A 19,591-nucleotide genomic window follows, 5' to 3' on the forward strand; every position below is an offset into this window, starting at 1 on the left:
AGCCCTGAGGTCTCTCCTGATAGGAGGTAGTTAAGTAGAAATTCGCTGCTCAGCGGACCCGGCAGGAGCAAACGTATGCCAAAAATGTACGCAGAACCAATTTATCAGTGAAGGCACATTTTAGCTAGTTTTACTTGTAAATGGGGTTGGAAACGCTTTTCAGGCTCAGTACTGCGCTCAAAAGTTGCAGCCCTGAGGTCTCTCCTGATAGGAGGTACTTAAGTAGAAATTCGCTGCTCAGCTGACCCGGCAGGAGCAAAGGTATGCCAAAAATGTACGCAGAATGAGCTTTTCAGTGAAGAGCAGCCGGGCACATTTTAGCTAGTTTTACTTGTAAGTGGGGTTGGAAACGGTTTTCAGGCTCAGTACTGCGCTCAAAAGATGCAACCCTGAGGTCTCTCCTGATAGGAGGTAGTTAAGTAGAAATTCACTGCTCAGCTGACCCGGCAGAAGCAAATGTATACCAAAAATGTACCAGAATGAGCTTTTCAGTGAACAGCAACCAGGCACATTTTAGCTAGTTTTACTTGTAAGTGGGGTTGGAAAAGGTTTTCAGGCTCAGTACTGCGCTCAAAAGATGCAGCCCTGAGGTCTCTCCTGATAGGAGGTAGTTAAGTAGAAATTCACTGCTCAGCTGACCCGGCAGAAGCAAATGTATACCAAAAATGTACCCAGAATGAGCTTTTCAGTGAACAGCAGCCAGGCACATTTTAGCTAGTTTTACTTGTAAGTGGGGTTGGAAATGCTTTTCAGGCTCAGTACTGCGCTCAAAAGTTGCAGCCCTGAGGTCTCTCCTGAAAGGAGGTAGTTAAGTAGAAATTCACTGCTCAGCTGACCCGGCAGGAGCAAACGTATGCCAAAAATGTATGCCGATGAGCTTTTCAGTGAACAGCAGCCAGGCACATTTTAGCTAGTTTTACTTGTAAGTGGGGTTGGAAACGCTTTTCAGGCTCAGTACTGCACTCAAAGGATGCAGCCCTGAGGTCTCTCCTGATAGGAGGTAGTTAAGTAGAAATTTGCTGCTCAGCTGACCCGGCAGGAGCAAATATATGCCAAAAATGTATGCAGAATTAGCTTTTCAGTGAACAGCAGCCAGGCACATTTTAGCTAGTTTTTCTTGTAAGTGGGGTTGGAAACGGTTTTCAGGCTCAGTACTGCGCTCAAAAGATGCAGCCCTGAGGTCTCTCCTGATAGGAGGTAGTTAAGTAGAAATTCGCTGCTCAGCTGACCCGGCAGGAGCAAACGCATGCCAAAAATGTACGCAGAACCAATTTATCAGTGAAGGCACATTTTAGCTAGTTTTACTTTTAAATGGGGTTGGAAATGCTTTTTAGGCTCAGTACTGCGCTCAAAAGATGGAGCCCTGAGGTCTCCCCTGATAGGAGGTAGTTTAGTGGAAATGTGCTGCTCAGCTGACCCGGCAGGAGCAAACGTATGCCAAAAATGTACGCAGAATGAGCTTTTCAGTGAACAGCAGCCAGGCACATTTTAGCTAGTTTTACTTGTAAGTGGGGTTGTAAACGGTTTTCAGGCTCAGTACTGCGCTCAAAAGATGCAGCCCTGAGGTCTCTCCTGATAGGAGGTCGTTAAGTGGAAATTCACTGCTCAGCTGACCCGGCAGAAGCAAATGTATACCAAAAATGTACCCAGAATGAGCTTTTCAGTGAACAGCAGCCAGGCACATTTTAGCTAGTTTTACTTGTAAGTGTGGTTGTAAACGCTTTTCAGGCTCGGTACTGCGCTCAAAGGATGCAGCCCTGAGGTCTCTCCTGATGGGAGGTAGTTAAGTAGAAATTCGCTGCTCAGCTGACCCGGCAGGAGCAAATATATGCCAAAAATGTATGCAGAATTAGCTTTTCAGTGAACAGCAGCCAGGCACATTTTAGCTAGTTTTACTTGTAAGTGGGGTTGGAAACGGTTTTTAGGCTCAGTACTGCGCTCAAAAGATGCAGCCCTGAGGTCTCTCCTGATAGGAGGTAGTTAAGTAGAAATTCACTGCTCAGCTGACCCGGCTTAAGCAAATGTATACCAAAAATGTACCCAGAATGAGCTTTTCAGTGAACTACAGCCAGGCACATTTTAGCTAGTTTTACTTGTAAGTGGGGTTGGAAATGCTTTTCAGGCTCAGTACTGCGCTCAAAAGTTGCAGCCCTGAGGTCTCTCCTGATAGAAGGTAGTTAAGTAGAAGTTCGCTGCTCAGCTGACCCGGCAGGAGCAAACGTATGCCAAAAATGTACGCAGAATGAGCTTTCAGTGAAGAGCAGCCAGGCACATTTTAGCAATTTTTACTTGTAAGTGGGGGGTTTGAAACACTTTTCAGGCTCAGTACTGCGCTCAAAAGTTGCAGCCCTGAGGTCTCTCCTGATAGGAGGTAGTTAAGTAGAAGTTCACTGTTCAGCTGACCCGGCAGGAGCAAACGTATGCCAAAAATGTATGCAGAATGAGCTTTTCAGTGAACAGCAGCCAGGCACATTTTAGCTAGTTTTACTTGTAAGTGGGGTTGGAAACGCTTTTTAGGCTCAGTACTGCGCTCAAAGGATGCAGCCCTGAGGTCTCTCCTGATAGGAGGTAGTTAAGTAGAAATTTGCTGCTCAGCGGACCCGGCAGGAGCAAATATATGCAAAAATGTATGCAGAATTAGCTTTTCAGTGAACAGCAGCCAGGCACATTTTAGCTAGTTTTACTTGTAAGTGGGGTTGGAAACGGTTTTCAGGCTCAGTACTGCGCTCAAAAGATGCAGCCCTGAGGTCTCTCCTGATAGGAGGTAGTTAAGTAGAAATTCGTTGCTCAGCTGACCCGGCAGGAGCAAACGTATGCCAAAAATGTACGCAGAACCAATTTATCAGTGAAGGCACATTTTAGCTAGTTTTACTTGTAAATGGGGTTGGAAACGCTTTTTAGGCTCAGTACTGCGCTCAAAAGTTGCAGCCCTGAGGTCTCTCCTGATAGGAGGTACTTAAGTGGAAATTCCCTACTCAGCTGACCCGGCAGGAGCAAAGGTATGCCAAAAATGTACGCAGAATGAGCTTTTCAGTGAAGAGCAGCCAGGCACATTTTAGCTAGTTTTACTTGTAAGTCGAGTTGGAAACGGTTTTCAGGCTCAGTACTGCGCTCAAAAGATGCAGCCCTGAGGTCTCTCCTGATAGGAGGTAGTTAAGTAGAAATTCACTGCTCAGCTGACCCGGCAGAAGCAAATGTATACCAAAAATGTACCAGAATGAGCTTTTCAGTGAACAGCAACCAGGCACATTTTAGCTAGTTTTACTTGTAAGTGGGGTTGGAAACGGTTTTCAGGCTCAGTACTGCGCTCAAAAGATGCAGCCCTGAGGTCTCCCCTGATAGGAAGTAGTTAAGTAGAAATTCACTGCTCAGCTGACCCGGCAGAAGCAAATGTATACCAAAAATGTACCCAGAATGAGCTTTTCAGTGAACAGCAGCCAGGCACATTTTAGCTAGTTTTACTTGTAAGTGGGGTTGTAAACGCTTTTTAGGCTCAGTACTGCGCTCAAAGAATGGAGCCCTGAGGTCTCTCCTGATAGGAGGTAGTTAAGTAGAAATTCGATGCTCAGCTGACCCGGCAGGAGCAAATATATGCAAAAATGTATGCAGAATTAGCTTTTCAGTGAAAAGCAGCCAGGCACATTTTAGCTAGTTTTACTTGTAAATGGGGTTGGAAACGGTTTTCAGGCTCAGTACTGCGCTCAAAAGATGCAGCCCGGAGGTCTCTCCTGATAGGAGGTAGTTAAGTAGAAATTCGCTGCTCAGCTGACCCGGCAGGAGCAAACGCATGCCAAAAATGTACGCAGAACCAATTTATCAGTGAAGGCACATTTTAGCTAGTTTTACTTTTAAATGGGGTTGGAAATGCTTTTTAGGCTCAGTACTGCGCTCAAAAGATGGAGCCCTGAGGTCTCCCCTGATAGGAGGTAGTTTAGTCGAAATGTGCTGCTCAGCTGACCCGGCAGGAGCAAACGTATGCCAAAAATGTACGCAGAATGAGCTTTTCAGTGAACAGCAGCCAGGCACATTTTAGCTAGTTTTACTTGTAAGTGGGGTTGTAAACGGTTTTCAGGCTCAGTACTGCGCTCAAAAGATGCAGCCCTGAGGTCTCTCCTGATAGGAGGTAGTTAAGTAGAAATTCACTGCTCAGCTGACCCGGCAGAAGCAAATGTATACCAAAAATGTACCCAGAATGAGCTTTTCAGTGAACAGCAGCCAGGCACATTTTAGCTAGTTTTACTTGTAAGTGTGGTTGTAAACGCTTTTCAGGCTCGGTACTGCGCTCAAAGGATGCAGCCCTGAGGTCTCTCCTGATGGGAGGTAGTTAAGTAGAAATTCGCTGCTCAGCTGACCCGGCAGGAGCAAATTTATGCCAAAAATGTATGCAGAATTAGCTTTTCAGTGAACAGCAGCCAGGCACATTTTAGCTAGTTTTACTTGTAAGTGGGGTTGGAAACGGTTTTTAGGCTCAGTACTGCGCTCAAAAGATGCAGCCCTGAGGTCTCTCCTGATAGGAGGTAGTTAAGTAGAAATTCACTGCTCAGCTGACCCGGCTTAAGCAAATGTATACCAAAAATGTACCCAGAATGAGCTTTTCAGTGAACTACAGCCAGGCACATTTTAGCTAGTTTTACTTGTAAGTGGGGTTGGAAATGCTTTTCAGGCTCAGTACTGCGCTCAAAAGTTGCAGCCCTGAGGTCTCTCCTGATAGAAGGTAGTTAAGTAGAAGTTCGCTGCTCAGCTGACCCGGCAGGAGCAAACGTATGCCAAAAATGTACGCAGAATGAGCTTTCAGTGAAGAGCAGCCAGGCACATTTTAGCAATTTTTACTTGTAAGTGGGGGGTTTGAAACACTTTTCAGGCTCAGTACTGCGCTCAAAAGTTGCAGCCCTGAGGTCTCTCCTGATAGGAGGTAGTTAAGTAGAAGTTCACTGCTCAGCTGACCCGGCAGGAGCAAACGTTTGCCAAAAATGTATGCAGAATGAGCTTTTCAGTGAACAGCAGCCAGGCACATTTTAGCTAGTTTTACTTGTAAGTGGGGTTGGAAACGCTTTTTAGGCTCAGTACTGCGCTCAAAGGATGCAGCCCTGAGGTCTCTCCTGATAGGAGGTAGTTAAGTAGAAATTTGCTGCTCAGCGGACCCGGCAGGAGCAAATATATGCAACAATGTATGCAGAATTAGCTTTTCAGTGAACAGCAGCCAGGCACATTTTAGCTAGTTTTACTTGTAAGTGGGGTTGGAAACGGTTTTCAGGCTCAGTACTGCGCTCAAAAGATGCAGCCCTGAGGTCACTCCTGATAGGAGGTAGTTAAGTAGAAATTCGTTGCTCAGCTGACCCGGCAGGAGCAAACGTATGCCAAAAATGTACGCAGAACCAATTTATCAGTGAAGGCACATTTTAGCTAGTTTTACTTGTAAATGGGGTTGGAAACGCTTTTCAGGCTCAGTACTGCGCTCAAAAGTTGCAGCCCTGAGGTCTCTCCTGATAGGAGGTACTTAAGTGGAAATTCCCTACTCAGCTGACCCGGCAGGAGCAAAGGTATGCCAAAAATGTACGCAGAATGAGCTTTTCAGTGAAGAGCAGCCAGGCACATTTTAGCTAGTTTTACTTATAAGTCGGGTTGGAAACGGTTTTCAGGCTCAGTACTGCGCTCAAAAGATGCAGCCCTGAGGTCTCTCCTGATAGGAGGTAGTTAAGTAGAAATTCACTGCTCAGCTGACCCGGCAGAAGCAAATGTATACCAAAAATGTACCAGAATGAGCTTTTCAGTGAACAGCAACCAGGCACATTTTAGCTAGTTTTACTTGTAAGTGGGGTTGGAAACGGTTTTCAGGCTCAGTACTGCGCTCAAAAGATGTAGCCCTGAGGTCTCCCCTGATAGGAAGTAGTTAAGTAGAAATTCACTGCTCAGCTGACCCGGCAGAAGCAAATGTATACCAAAAATGTACCCAGAATGAGCTTTTCAGTGAACAGCAGCCAGGCACATTTTAGCTAGTTTTACTTGTAAGTGGGGTTGTAAACGCTTTTTAGGCTCAGTACTGCGCTCAAAGAATGCAGCCCTGAGGTCTCTCCTGATAGGAGGTAGTTAAGTAGAAATTCGCTGCTCAGCTGACCCGGCAGGAGCAAATATATGCAAAAATGTATGCAGAATTAGCTTTTCAGTGAAAAGCAGCCAGGCACATTTTAGCTAGTTTTACTTGTAAGTGGGGTTGGAAACGGTTTTCAGGCTCAGTACTGCGCTCAAAAGATGCAGCCCTGAGGTCTCTCCTGATAGGAGGTAGTTAAGTAGAAATTCGCTGCTCAGCTGACCCGGCAGGAGCAAACGTATGCCAAAAATGTACGCAGAACCAATTTATCAGTGAAGGCACATTTTAGCTAGTTTTACTTGTAAATGGGGTTGGAAACGCTTTTTAGGCTCAGTAGTGCGCTCAAAAGATGCAGCCCTGAGGTCTCCCCTGATAGGAGGTAGTTAAGTAGAAGTTTGCTGCACAGCTGACCCGGCAGGAGCAAACGTATGCCAAAAATGTACGCAGAATAAGCTTTTCAGTGAAGAGCAGCCAGGCACATTTTAGCAATTTTTACTTGTAAGTGGGGGGTTGGAAACACTTTTCAGGCTCAGTACTGAGCTCAAAAGATGCAGCCCTGAGGTCTTTCCTGATAGGAGGTAGTTAAGTAGAAATTCGCTGCTCAGCTGACCCGGCAGGAGCAAATATATGCCAAAAATGTATGCAGAATTAGATTTTCAGTGAACAGCAGTCAGGCACATTTTAGCTAGTTTTACTTGTAAGTGGGGTTGGAAACGCTTTTCAGGCTCAGTACTGCGCTCAAAGGATGCAGCCCTGAGGTCTCTCCTGATAGGAGGTAGTTAAGTAGAAATTCGCTGCTCAGCTGACCCGGCAGGAGCAAATATATGCAAAAATGTATGCAGAATTAGCTTTTCAGTGAACAGCAGCCAGGCACATTTTAGCTAGTTTTACTTGTAAGTGGGGTTGGAAACGGTTTTTAGGCTCAGTACTGCGCTCAAAAGATGCAGCCCTGAGGTCTCTCCTGAAAGGAGGTAGTTAAGTAGAAATTCACTGCTCAGCTGACCCGGCTTAAGCAAATGTATACCAAAAATGTACCCAGAATGAGCTTTTCAGTGAACTACAGCCAGGCACATTTTAGCTAGTTTTACTTGTAAGTGGGGTTGGAAATGCTTTTCAGGCTCAGTACTGCGCTCAAAAGTTGCAGCCCTGAGGTCTCTCCTGATAGAAGGTAGTTAAGTAGAAGTTCGCTGCTCAGCTGACCCGGCAGGAGCAAACGTATGCCAAAAATGTACGCAGAATGAGCTTTCAGTGAAGAGCAGCCTGGCACATTTTAGCAATTTTTACTTGTAAGTGGGGGGTTTGAAACACTTTTCAGGCTCAGTACTGCGCTCAAAAGTTGCAGCCCTGAGGTCTCTCCTGATAGGAGGTAGTTAAGTAGAAGTTCACTGTTCAGCTGACCCGGCAGGAGCAAACGTATGCCAAAAATGTATGCAGAATGAGCTTTTCAGTGAACAGCAGCCAGGCACATTTTAGCTAGTTTTACTTGTAAGTGGGGTTGGAAACGCTTTTTAGGCTCAGTACTGCGCTCAAAGGATGCAGCCCTGAGGTCTCTCCTGATAGGAGGTAGTTAAGTAGAAATTTGCTGCTCAGCGGACCCGGCAGGAGCAAATATATGCAAAAATGTATGCAGAATTAGCTTTTCAGTGAACAGCAGCCAGGCACATTTTAGCTAGTTTTACTTGTAAGTGGGGTTGGAAACGGTTTTCAGGCTCAGTACTGCGCTCAAAAGATGCAGCCCTGAGGTCTCTCCTGATAGGAGGTAGTTAAGTAGAAATTCGTTGCTCAGCTGACCCGGCAGGAGAAAACGTATGCCAAAAATGTACGCAGAACCAATTTATCAGTGAAGGCACATTTTAGCTAGTTTTACTTGTAAATGGGGTTGGAAACGCTTTTCAGGCTCAGTACTGCGCTCAAAAGTTGCAGCCCTGAGGTCTCTCCTGATAGGAGGTACTTAAGTGGAAATTCCCTACTCAGCTGACCCGGCAGGAGCAAAGGTATGCCAAAAATGTACGCAGAATGAGCTTTTCAGTGAAGAGCAGCCAGGCACATTTTAGCTAGTTTTACTTGTAAGTCGAGTTGGAAACGGTTTTCAGGCTCAGTACTGCGCTCAAAAGATGCAGCCCTGAGGTCTCTCCTGATAGGAGGTAGTTAAGTAGAAATTCACTGCTCAGCTGACCCGGCAGAAGCAAATGTATACCAAAAATGTACCAGAATGAGCTTTTCAGTGAACAGCAACCAGGCACATTTTAGCTAGTTTTACTTGTAAGTGGGGTTGGAAACGGTTTTCAGGCTCAGTACTGCGCTCAAAAGATGCAGCCCTGAGGTCTCCCCTGATAGGAAGTAGTTGAGTAGAAATTCACTGCTCAGCTGACCCGGCAGAAGCAAATGTATACCAAAAATGTACCCAGAATGAGCTTTTCAGTGAACAGCAGCCAGGCACATTTTAGCTAGTTTTACTTGTAAGTGGGGTTGTAAACGCTTTTTAGGCTCAGTACTGCGCTCAAAGAATGGAGCCCTGAGGTCTCTCCTGATAGGAGGTAGTTAAGTAGAAATTCGATGCTCAGCTGACCCGGCAGGAGCAAATATATGCAAAAATGTATGCAGAATTAGCTTTTCAGTGAAAAGCAGCCAGGCACATTTTAGCTAGTTTTACTTGTAAATGGGGTTGGAAACGGTTTTCAGGCTCAGTACTGCGCTCAAAAGATGCAGCCCTGAGGTCTCTCCTGATAGGAGGTAGTTAAGTAGAAATTCGCTGCTCAGCTGACCCGGCAGGAGCAAACGCATGCCAAAAATGTACGCAGAACCAATTTATCAGTGAAGGCACATTTTAGCTAGTTTTACTTTTAAATGGGGTTGGAAATGCTTTTTAGGCTCAGTACTGCGCTCAAAAGATGGAGCCCTGAGGTCTCCCCTGATAGGAGGTAGTTTAGTCGAAATGTGCTGCTCAGCTGACCCGGCAGGAGCAAACGTATGCCAAAAATGTACGCAGAATGAGCTTTTCAGTGAACAGCAGCCAGGCACATTTTAGCTAGTTTTACTTGTAAGTGGGGTTGTAAACGGTTTTCAGGCTCAGTACTGCGCTCAAAAGATGCAGCCCTGAGGTCTCTCCTGATAGGAGGTAGTTAAGTAGAAATTCACTGCTCAGCTGACCCGGCAGAAGCAAATGTATACCAAAAATGTACCCAGAATGAGCTTTTCAGTGAACAGCAGCCAGGCACATTTTAGCTAGTTTTACTTGTAAGTGTGGTTGTAAACGCTTTTCAGGCTCGGTACTGCGCTCAAAGGATGCAGCCCTGAGGTCTCTCCTGATGGGAGGTAGTTAAGTAGAAATTCGCTGCTCAGCTGACCCGGCAGGAGCAAATTTATGCCAAAAATGTATGCAGAATTAGCTTTTCAGTGAACAGCAGCCAGGCACATTTTAGCTAGTTTTACTTGTAAGTGGGGTTGGAAACGGTTTTTAGGCTCAGTACTGCGCTCAAAAGATGCAGCCCTGAGGTCTCTCCTGATAGGAGGTAGTTAAGTAGAAATTCACTGCTCAGCTGACCCGGCTTAAGCAAATGTATACCAAAAATGTACCCAGAATGAGCTTTTCAGTGAACTACAGCCAGGCACATTTTAGCTAGTTTTACTTGTAAGTGGGGTTGGAAATGCTTTTCAGGCTCAGTACTGCGCTCAAAAGTTGCAGCCCTGAGGTCTCTCCTGATAGAAGGTAGTTAAGTAGAAGTTCGCTGCTCAGCTGACCCGGCAGGAGCAAACGTATGCCAAAAATGTACGCAGAATGAGCTTTCAGTGAAGAGCAGCCAGGCACATTTTAGCAATTTTTACTTGTAAGTGGGGGGTTTGAAACACTTTTCAGGCTCAGTACTGCGCTCAAAAGTTGCAGCCCTGAGGTCTCTCCTGATAGGAGGTAGTTAAGTAGAAGTTCACTGCTCAGCTGACCCGGCAGGAGCAAACGTTTGCCAAAAATGTATGCAGAATGAGCTTTTCAGTGAACAGCAGCCAGGCACATTTTAGCTAGTTTTACTTGTAAGTGGGGTTGGAAACACTTTTTAGGCTCAGTACTGCGCTCAAAGGATGCAGCCCTGAGGTCTCTCCTGATAGGAGGTAGTTAAGTAGAAATTTGCTGCTCAGCGGACCCGGCAGGAGCAAATATATGCAACAATGTATGCAGAATTAGCTTTTCAGTGAACAGCAGCCAGGCACATTTTAGCTAGTTTTACTTGTAAGTGGGGTTGGAAACGGTTTTCAGGCTCAGTACTGCGCTCAAAAGATGCAGCCCTGAGGTCACTCCTGATAGGAGGTAGTTAAGTAGAAATTCGTTGCTCAGCTGACCCGGCAGGAGCAAACGTATGCCAAAAATGTACGCAGAACCAATTTATCAGTGAAGGCACATTTTAGCTAGTTTTACTTGTAAATGGGGTTGGAAACGCTTTTCAGGCTCAGTACTGCGCTCAAAAGTTGCAGCCCTGAGGTCTCTCCTGATAGGAGGTACTTAAGTGGAAATTCCCTACTCAGCTGACCCGGCAGGAGCAAAGGTATGCCAAAAATGTACGCAGAATGAGCTTTTCAGTGAAGAGCAGCCAGGCACATTTTAGCTAGTTTTACTTATAAGTCGGGTTGGAAACGGTTTTCAGGCTCAGTACTGCGCTCAAAAGATGCAGCCCTGAGGTCTCTCCTGATAGGAGGTAGTTAAGTAGAAATTCACTGCTCAGCTGACCCGGCAGAAGCAAATGTATACCAAAAATGTACCAGAATGAGCTTTTCAGTGAACAGCAACCAGGCACATTTTAGCTAGTTTTACTTGTAAGTGGGGTTGGAAACGGTTTTCAGGCTCAGTACTGCGCTCAAAAGATGTAGCCCTGAGGTCTCCCCTGATAGGAAGTAGTTAAGTAGAAATTCACTGCTCAGCTGACCCGGCAGAAGCAAATGTATACCAAAAATGTACCCAGAATGAGCTTTTCAGTGAACAGCAGCCAGGCACATTTTAGCTAGTTTTACTTGTAAGTGGGGTTGTAAACGCTTTTTAGGCTCAGTACTGCGCTCAAAGAATGCAGCCCTGAGGTCTCTCCTGATAGGAGGTAGTTAAGTAGAAATTCGCTGCTCAGCTGACCCGGCAGGAGCAAATATATGCAAAAATGTATGCAGAATTAGCTTTTCAGTGAAAAGCAGCCAGGCACATTTTAGCTAGTTTTACTTGTAAGTGGGGTTGGAAACGGTTTTCAGGCTCAGTACTGCGCTCAAAAGATGCAGCCCTGAGGTCTCTCCTGATAGGAGGTAGTTAAGTAGAAATTCGCTGCTCAGCTGACCCGGCAGGAGCAAACGTATGCCAAAAATGTACGCAGAACCAATTTATCAGTGAAGGCACATTTTAGCTAGTTTTACTTGTAAATGGGGTTGGAAACGCTTTTTAGGCTCAGTAGTGCGCTCAAAAGATGCAGCCCTGAGGTCTCCCCTGATAGGAGGTAGTTAAGTAGAAGTTTGCTGCACAGCTGACCCGGCAGGAGCAAACGTATGCCAAAAATGTACGCAGAATAAGCTTTTCAGTGAAGAGCAGCCAGGCACATTTTAGCAATTTTTACTTGTAAGTGGGGGGTTGGAAACACTTTTCAGGCTCAGTACTGAGCTCAAAAGATGCAGCCCTGAGGTCTTTCCTGATAGGAGGTAGTTAAGTAGAAATTCGCTGCTCAGCTGACCCGGCAGGAGCAAATATATGCCAAAAATGTATGCAGAATTAGATTTTCAGTGAACAGCAGTCAGGCACATTTTAGCTAGTTTTACTTGTAAGTGGGGTTGGAAACGCTTTTCAGGCTCAGTACTGCGCTCAAAGGATGCAGCCCTGAGGTCTCTCCTGATAGGAGGTAGTTAAGTAGAAATTCGCTGCTCAGCTGACCCGGCAGGAGCAAATATATGCAAAAATGTATGCAGAATTAGCTTTTCAGTGAACAGCAGCCAGGCACATTTTAGCTAGTTTTACTTGTAAGTGGGGTTGGAAACGGTTTTTAGGCTCAGTACTGCGCTCAAAAGATGCAGCCCTGAGGTCTCTCCTGATAGGAGGTAGTTAAGTAGAAATTCACTGCTCAGCTGACCCGGCTTAAGCAAATGTATACCAAAAATGTACCCAGAATGAGCTTTTCAGTGAACTACAGCCAGGCACATTTTAGCTAGTTTTACTTGTAAGTGGGGTTGGAAATGCTTTTCAGGCTCAGTACTGCGCTCAAAAGTTGCAGCCCTGAGGTCTCTCCTGATAGAAGGTAGTTAAGTAGAAGTTCGCTGCTCAGCTGACCCGGCAGGAGCAAACGTATGCCAAAAATGTACGCAGAATGAGCTTTCAGTGAAGAGCAGCCAGGCACATTTTAGCAATTTTTACTTGTAAGTGGGGGGTTTGAAACACTTTTCAGGCTCAGTACTGCGCTCAAAAGTTGCAGCCCTGAGGTCTCTCCTGATAGGAGGTAGTTAAGTAGAAGTTCACTGTTCAGCTGACCCGGCAGGAGCAAACGTATGCCAAAAATGTATGCAGAATGAGCTTTTCAGTGAACAGCAGCCAGGCACATTTTAGCTAGTTTTACTTGTAAGTGGGGTTGGAAACGCTTTTTAGGCTCAGTACTGCGCTCAAAGGATGCAGCCCTGAGGTCTCTCCTGATAGGAGGTAGTTAAGTAGAAATTTGCTGCTCAGCGGACCCGGCAGGAGCAAATATATGCAAAAATGAATGCAGAATTAGCTTTTCAGTGAACAGCAGCCAGGCACATTTTAGCTAGTTTTACTTGTAAGTGGGGTTGGAAACGGTTTTCAGGCTCAGTACTGCGCTCAAAAGATGCAGCCCTGAGGTCTCTCCTGATAGGAGGTAGTTAAGTAGAAATTCGTTGCTCAGCTGACCCGGCAGGAGCAAACGTATGCCAAAAATGTACGCAGAACCAATTTATCAGTGAAGGCACATTTTAGCTAGTTTTACTTGTAAATGGGGTTGGAAACGCTTTTCAGGCTCAGTACTGCGCTCAAAAGTTGCAGCCCTGAGGTCTCTCCTGATAGGAGGTACTTAAGTGGAAATTCCCTACTCAGCTGACCCGGCAGGAGCAAAGGTATGCCAAAAATGTACGCAGAATGAGCTTTTCAGTGAAGAGCAGCCAGGCACATTTTAGCTAGTTTTACTTGTAAGTCGAGTTGGAAACGGTTTTCAGGCTCAGTACTGCGCTCAAAAGATGCAGCCCTGAGGTCTCTCCTGATAGGAGGTGGTTAAGTAGAAATTATACCAAAAATGTACCAGAATGAGCTTTTCAGTGAACAGCAACCAGGCACATTTTAGCTAGTTTTACTTGTAAGTGGGGTTGGAAACGGTTTTCAGGCTCAGTACTGCGCTCAAAAGATGCAGCCCTGAGGTCTCCCCTGATAGGAAGTAGTTGAGTAGAAATTCACTGCTCAGCTGACCCGGCAGAAGCAAATGTATACCAAAAATGTACCCAGAATGAGCTTTTCAGTGAACAGCAGCCAGGCACATTTTAGCTAGTTTTACTTGTAAGTGGGGTTGTAAACGCTTTTTAGGCTCAGTACTGCGCTCAAAGAATGGAGCCCTGAGGTCTCTCCTGATAGGAGGTAGTTAAGTAGAAATTCGATGCTCAGCTGACCCGGCAGGAGCAAATATATGCAAAAATGTATGCAGAATTAGCTTTTCAGTGAAAAGCAGCCAGGCACATTTTAGCTAGTTTTACTTGTAAATGGGGTTGGAAACGGTTTTCAGGCTCAGTACTGCGCTCAAAAGATGCAGCCCTGAGGTCTCTCCTGATAGGAGGTAGTTAAGTAGAAATTCGCTGCTCAGCTGACCCGGCAGGAGCAAACGCATGCCAAAAATGTACGCAGAACCAATTTATCAGTGAAGGCACATTTTAGCTAGTTTTACTTTTAAATGGGGTTGGAAATGCTTTTCAGGCTCAGTACTGCGCTCAAAAGATGGAGCCCTGAGGTCTCCCCTGATAGGAGGTAGTTTAGTCGAAATGTGCTGCTCAGCTGACCCGGCAGGAGCAAACGTATGCCAAAAATGTACGCAGAATGAGCTTTTCAGTGAACAGCAGCCAGGCACATTTTAGCTAGTTTTACTTGTAAGTGGGGTTGTAAACGGTTTTCAGGCTCAGTACTGCGCTCAAAAGATGCAGCCCTGAGGTCTCTCCTGATAGGAGGTAGTTAAGTAGAAATTCACTGCTCAGCTGACCCGGCAGAAGCAAATGTATACCAAAAATGTACCCAGAATGAGCTTTTCAGTGAACAGCAGCCAGGCACATTTTAGCTAGTTTTACTTGTAAGTGTGGTTGTAAACGCTTTTCAGGCTCGGTACTGCGCTCAAAGGATGCAGCCCTGAGGTCTCTCCTGATGGGAGGTAGTTAAGTAGAAATTCGCTGCTCAGCTGACCCGGCAGGAGCAAATTTATGCCAAAAATGTATGCAGAATTAGCTTTTCAGTGAACAGCAGCCAGGCACATTTTAGCTAGTTTTACTTGTAAGTGGGGTTGGAAACGGTTTTTAGGCTCAGTACTGCGCTCAAAAGATGCAGCCCTGAGGTCTCTCCTGATAGGAGGTAGTTAAGTAGAAATTCACTGCTCAGCTGACCCGGCTTAAGCAAATGTATACCAAAAATGTACCCAGAATGAGCTTTTCAGTGAACTACAGCCAGGCACATTTTAGCTAGTTTTACTTGTAAGTGGGGTTGGAAATGCTTTTCAGGCTCAGTACTGCGCTCAAAAGTTGCAGCCCTGAGGTCTCTCCTGATAGAAGGTAGTTAAGTAGAAGTTCGCTGCTCAGCTGACCCGGCAGGAGCAAACGTATGCCAAAAATGTACGCAGAATGAGCTTTCAGTGAAGAGCAGCCAGGCACATTTTAGCAATTTTTACTTGTAAGTGGGGGGTTTGAAACACTTTTCAGGCTCAGTACTGCGCTCAAAAGTTGCAGCCCTGAGGTCTCTCCTGATAGGAGGTAGTTAAGTAGAAGTTCACTGCTCAGCTGACCCGGCAGGAGCAAACGTTTGCCAAAAATGTATGCAGAATGAGCTTTTCAGTGAACAGCAGCCAGGCACATTTTAGCTAGTTTTACTTGTAAGTGGGGTTGGAAACGCTTTTTAGGCTCAGTACTGCGCTCAAAGGATGCAGCCCTGAGGTCTCTCCTGATAGGAGGTAGTTAAGTAGAAATTTGCTGCTCAGCGGACCCGGCAGGAGCAAATATATGCAACAATGTATGCAGAATTAGCTTTTCAGTGAACAGCAGCCAGGCACATTTTAGCTAGTTTTACTTGTAAGTGGGGTTGGAAACGGTTTTCAGGCTCAGTACTGCGCTCAAAAGATGCAGCCCTGAGGTCACTCCTGATAGGAGGTAGTTAAGTAGAAATTCGTTGCTCAGCTGACCCGGCAGGAGCAAACGTATGCCAAAAATGTACGCAGAACCAATTTATCAGTGAAGGCACATTTTAGCTAGTTTTACTTGTAAATGGGGTTGGAAACGCTTTTCAGGCTCAGTACTGCGCTCAAAAGTTGCAGCCCTGAGGTCTCTCCTGATAGGAGGTACTTAAGTGGAAATTCCCTACTCAGCTGACCCGGCAGGAGCAAAGGTATGCCAAAAATGTACGCAGAATGAGCTTTTCAGTGAAGAGCAGCCAGGCACATTTTAGCTAGTTTTACTTATAAGTCGGGTTGGAAACGGTTTTCAGGCTCAGTACTGCGCTCAAAAGATGCAGCCCTGAGGTCTCTCCTGATAGGAGGTAGTTAAGTAGAAATTCACTGCTCAGCTGACCCGGCAGAAGCAAATGTATACCAAAAATGTACCAGAATGAGCTTTTCAGTGAACAGCAACCAGGCACATTTTAGCTAGTTTTACTTGTAAGTGGGGTTGGAAACGGTTTTCAGGCTCAGTACTGCGCTCAAAAGATGTAGCCCTGAGGTCTCCCCTGATAGGAAGTAGTTAAGTAGAAATTCACTGCTCAGCTGACCCGGCAGAAGCAAATGTATACCAAAAATGTACCCAGAATGAGCTTTTCAGTGAACAGCAGCCAGGCACATTTTAGCTAGTTTTACTTGTAAGTGGGGTTGTAAACGCTTTTTAGGCTCAGTACTGCGCTCACAGAATGCAGCCCTGAGGTCTCTCCTGATAGGAGGTAGTTAAGTAGAAATTCGCTGCTCAGCTGACCCGGCAGGAGCAAATATATGCACAAATGTATGCAGAATTAGCTTTTCAGTGAAAAGCAGCCAGGCACATTTTAGCTAGTTTTACTTGTAAGTGGGGTTGGAAACGGTTTTCAGGCTCAGTACTGCGCTCAAAAGATGCAGCCCTGAGGTCTCTCCTGATAGGAGGTAGTTAAGTAGAAATTCGCTGCTCAGCTGACCCGGCAGGAGCAAACGTATGCCAAAAATGTACGCAGAACCAATTTATCAGTGAAGGCACATTTTAGCTAGTTTTACTTGTAAATGGGGTTGGAAACGCTTTTTAGGCTCAGTACTGCGCTCAAAAGATACAGCCCTGAGGTCCCTCCTGATAGGAGGTAGTTAAGTAGAAATTCGCTGCTCAGCTGACCCGGCAGGAGCAAACATATGCCAAAAATGTACACAGAACCAATTTATTAGTGTAGGCACATTTTAGCTAGTTTTACTTGTAAATGGATTTGGAAACGCTTTTTGGGCTCAGTACTGCGCTCAAAAGATGCAGCCCTGAGGTCTCCCTTGATAGGAGGTAGTTTATTAGAAATGTTCTGCTCAGCTGACCCGGCAGGAGCAAACGTATGCCAAAAATGTACGCAGAATGAGCTTTTCAGTGAACAGCAGCCAGGCACATTTTAGGTAGTTTTACTTGTAAGTGGGGTTGGAAACGCTTTTTAGGCTCAGTACTGCGCTCAAAAGATGCAGCCCTGAGGTCTCCCCTGATAGGAGGTAGTTTAGTAGAAATTTGCTGCTAAGCTGACCCGGCAGGAGCAAACGTATGCCAAAAATGTACGCAGAATGAGCTTTTCAGTGAACAGCAGCCAGGCACATTTTAGCTAGTTTTACTTGTAAGTAAGTTGTAAACGGTTTTCAGGCTCAGTACTGCGCTCAAAAGATGCAGCCCTGAGGTCTCTCCTGATAGGAGGTAGTTAAGTAGAAATTCACTGCTCAGCTGACCCGGCAGACGCAAATGTATACCAAAAATGTACCCAGAATGAGCTTTTCAGTGAACAGCAGCCAGGCACATTTTAGCTAGTTTTACTTGTAAGTGGGGTTGGAAACGCTTTTTAGGCTCAGTACTGCGCTCAAAAGATGCAGCCCTGAGGTCTCCCCTGATAGGAGGTAGTTTAGTAGAAATTTGCTGCTCAGCTGACCCGGCAGGAGCAAAGGTATGCCAAAAATGTACGCAGAATGAGCTTTTCAGTGAAGAGCAGCCAGGCACATTTTAGCTAGTTTTACTTGTAAGTGGGGTTGTAAACGGTTTTCAGGCTCAGTACTGCGCTCAAAAGGTGCAGCTCTGAGGTCTCTCCTGATAGGAGGTAGTTAAGTAGAAATTCGCTGCTCAGCTGACCCGGCAGGAGCACATGATTGCCAAAAATGTACCCAGAATGAGCTTTTCAGTGAACAGCAGCCAGGCACATTTTAGCTAGTTTTACTAGTAAGTGGGGTTGTAAACGCTTTTCAGGCTCGGTACTGCGCTCAAAGGATGCAGCCCTGAGGTCTCTCCTGATGGGAGGTAGTTAAGTAGAAATTTGCTGCTCAGCTGACCCGGCAGGAGCAAATATATGCCAAAAATGTATGCAGAATTAGCTTTTCAGTGAACAGCAGCCAGTCACATTTTAGCTAGTTTTACTTGTAAGTGGGATTGGAAACGGTTTTCAGGCTCAGTACTGCGCTCAAAAGATGCAGCCCTGAGGTCTCTCCTGATAGGAGGTAGTTAAGTAGAAATTCACTGCTCAGCTGACCCGGCAGAAGCAAATGTATACCAAAAATGTACCCAGAATGAGCTTTTCAGTGAACAGCAGCCAGGCACATTTTAGCTAGTTTTACTTGTAAGTGGGGTTGTAAATGCTTTTCAGGCTCAGTACTGCGCTTAAAGAATGCAGCCCTGAGGTCTCTCCTGATAGGAGGTACATTTTAGCTAGTTTTACTTGTAAGTGGGGTTGTAAACGCTTTTCAGGCTCGGTACTGCGCTCAAAGGATGCAGCCCTGAGGTCTCTCCTGATGGGAGGTAGTTAAGTAGAAATTCGCTGCTCAGCTTGACCCGGCAGGAGCAAATATATGCAAAAATGTATGCAGAATTAGCTTTTCAGTGAACAGCAGCCAGGCACATTTTAGCTAGTTTTACTTGTAAGTGGGGTTGGAAACGGTTTTCAGGCTCAGTACTGCGCTCAAAAGATGCAACCCTGAGGTCTCTCCTGATAGGAGGTAGTTAAGTAGAAATTCACTGCTCAGCTGACCCGGCAGAAGCAAATGTATACCAAAAATGTACCCAGAATGAGCTTTTCAGTGAACAGCAGCCAGGCACATTTTAGCTAGTTTTATTTGTAACTGGGGTTGTAAACGGTTTTCAGGCTCAGTACTGCGCTCAAAAGATGCAGCCCTGAGGTCTCTCCTGATAGGAGGTAGTTAAGTAGAAATTCACTGCTCAGCTGACCCGGCAGAAGCAAATGTATACCAAAAATAAACCCAGAATGAGCTTTTCAGTGAACAGCAGCCAGGCACATTTTAGCTAGTTTTACTTGTAAGTGGGGTTGGAAACGGTTTTCAGGCTCAGTACTGCGCTCAAAAGATGCAACCCTGAGGTCTCTCCTGATAGGAGGTAGTTAAGTAGAAATTCACTGCTCAGCTGACCCGGCAGAAGCAAATGTATACCAAAAATGTACCCAGAATGAGCTCTTCAGTGAACAGCAGCCAGGCACATTTTAGCTAGTTTTATTTGTAACTGTGGTTGTAAACGGTTTTCAGGCTCAGTACTGCGCTCAAAAGATGTAGCCCTGAGGTCTCTCCTGATGGGAGGTAGTTAAGTAGAAATTCACTGCTCAGCTGACCCGGCAGGAGCAAATATATGCCAAAAATGTATGCAGAATTAGCTTTTCAGTAAACAGCAGCCAGGCACATTTTAGCTAGTTTTACTTGTAAGTGGGGTTGGAAACGGTTTTTAGGCTCAGTACTGCGCTCAAAAGATGCAGCCCTGAGGTCTCTCCTGATAGGAGGTAGTTAAGTAGAAATTCACTGCTCAGCTGACCCGGCTTAAGCAAATGTATACCAAAAATGTACCCAGAATGAGCTTTTCAGTGAACTACAGCCAGGCACATTTTAGCTAGTTTTACTTGTAAGTGGGGTTGGAAATGCTTTTCAGGCTCAGTACTGCACTCAAAAGTTGCAGCCCTGAGGTCTCTCCTGATAGAAGGTAGTTAAGTAGAAGTTCGCTGCTCAGCTGACCCGGCAGGAGCAAACATATGCCAAAAATGTACGCAGAATGAGCTTTCAGTGAAGAGCAGCCAGGCACATTTTAGCAATTTTTACTTGTAAGTGGGGGGTTTGAAACACT

This window comes from Lissotriton vulgaris, chromosome 2_1, assembly GCF_964263255.1.
Source record: "Lissotriton vulgaris chromosome 2_1, aLisVul1.2, whole genome shotgun sequence".
In the NCBI taxonomy this organism is placed as follows: domain Eukaryota; kingdom Metazoa; phylum Chordata; class Amphibia; order Caudata; family Salamandridae; genus Lissotriton; species Lissotriton vulgaris.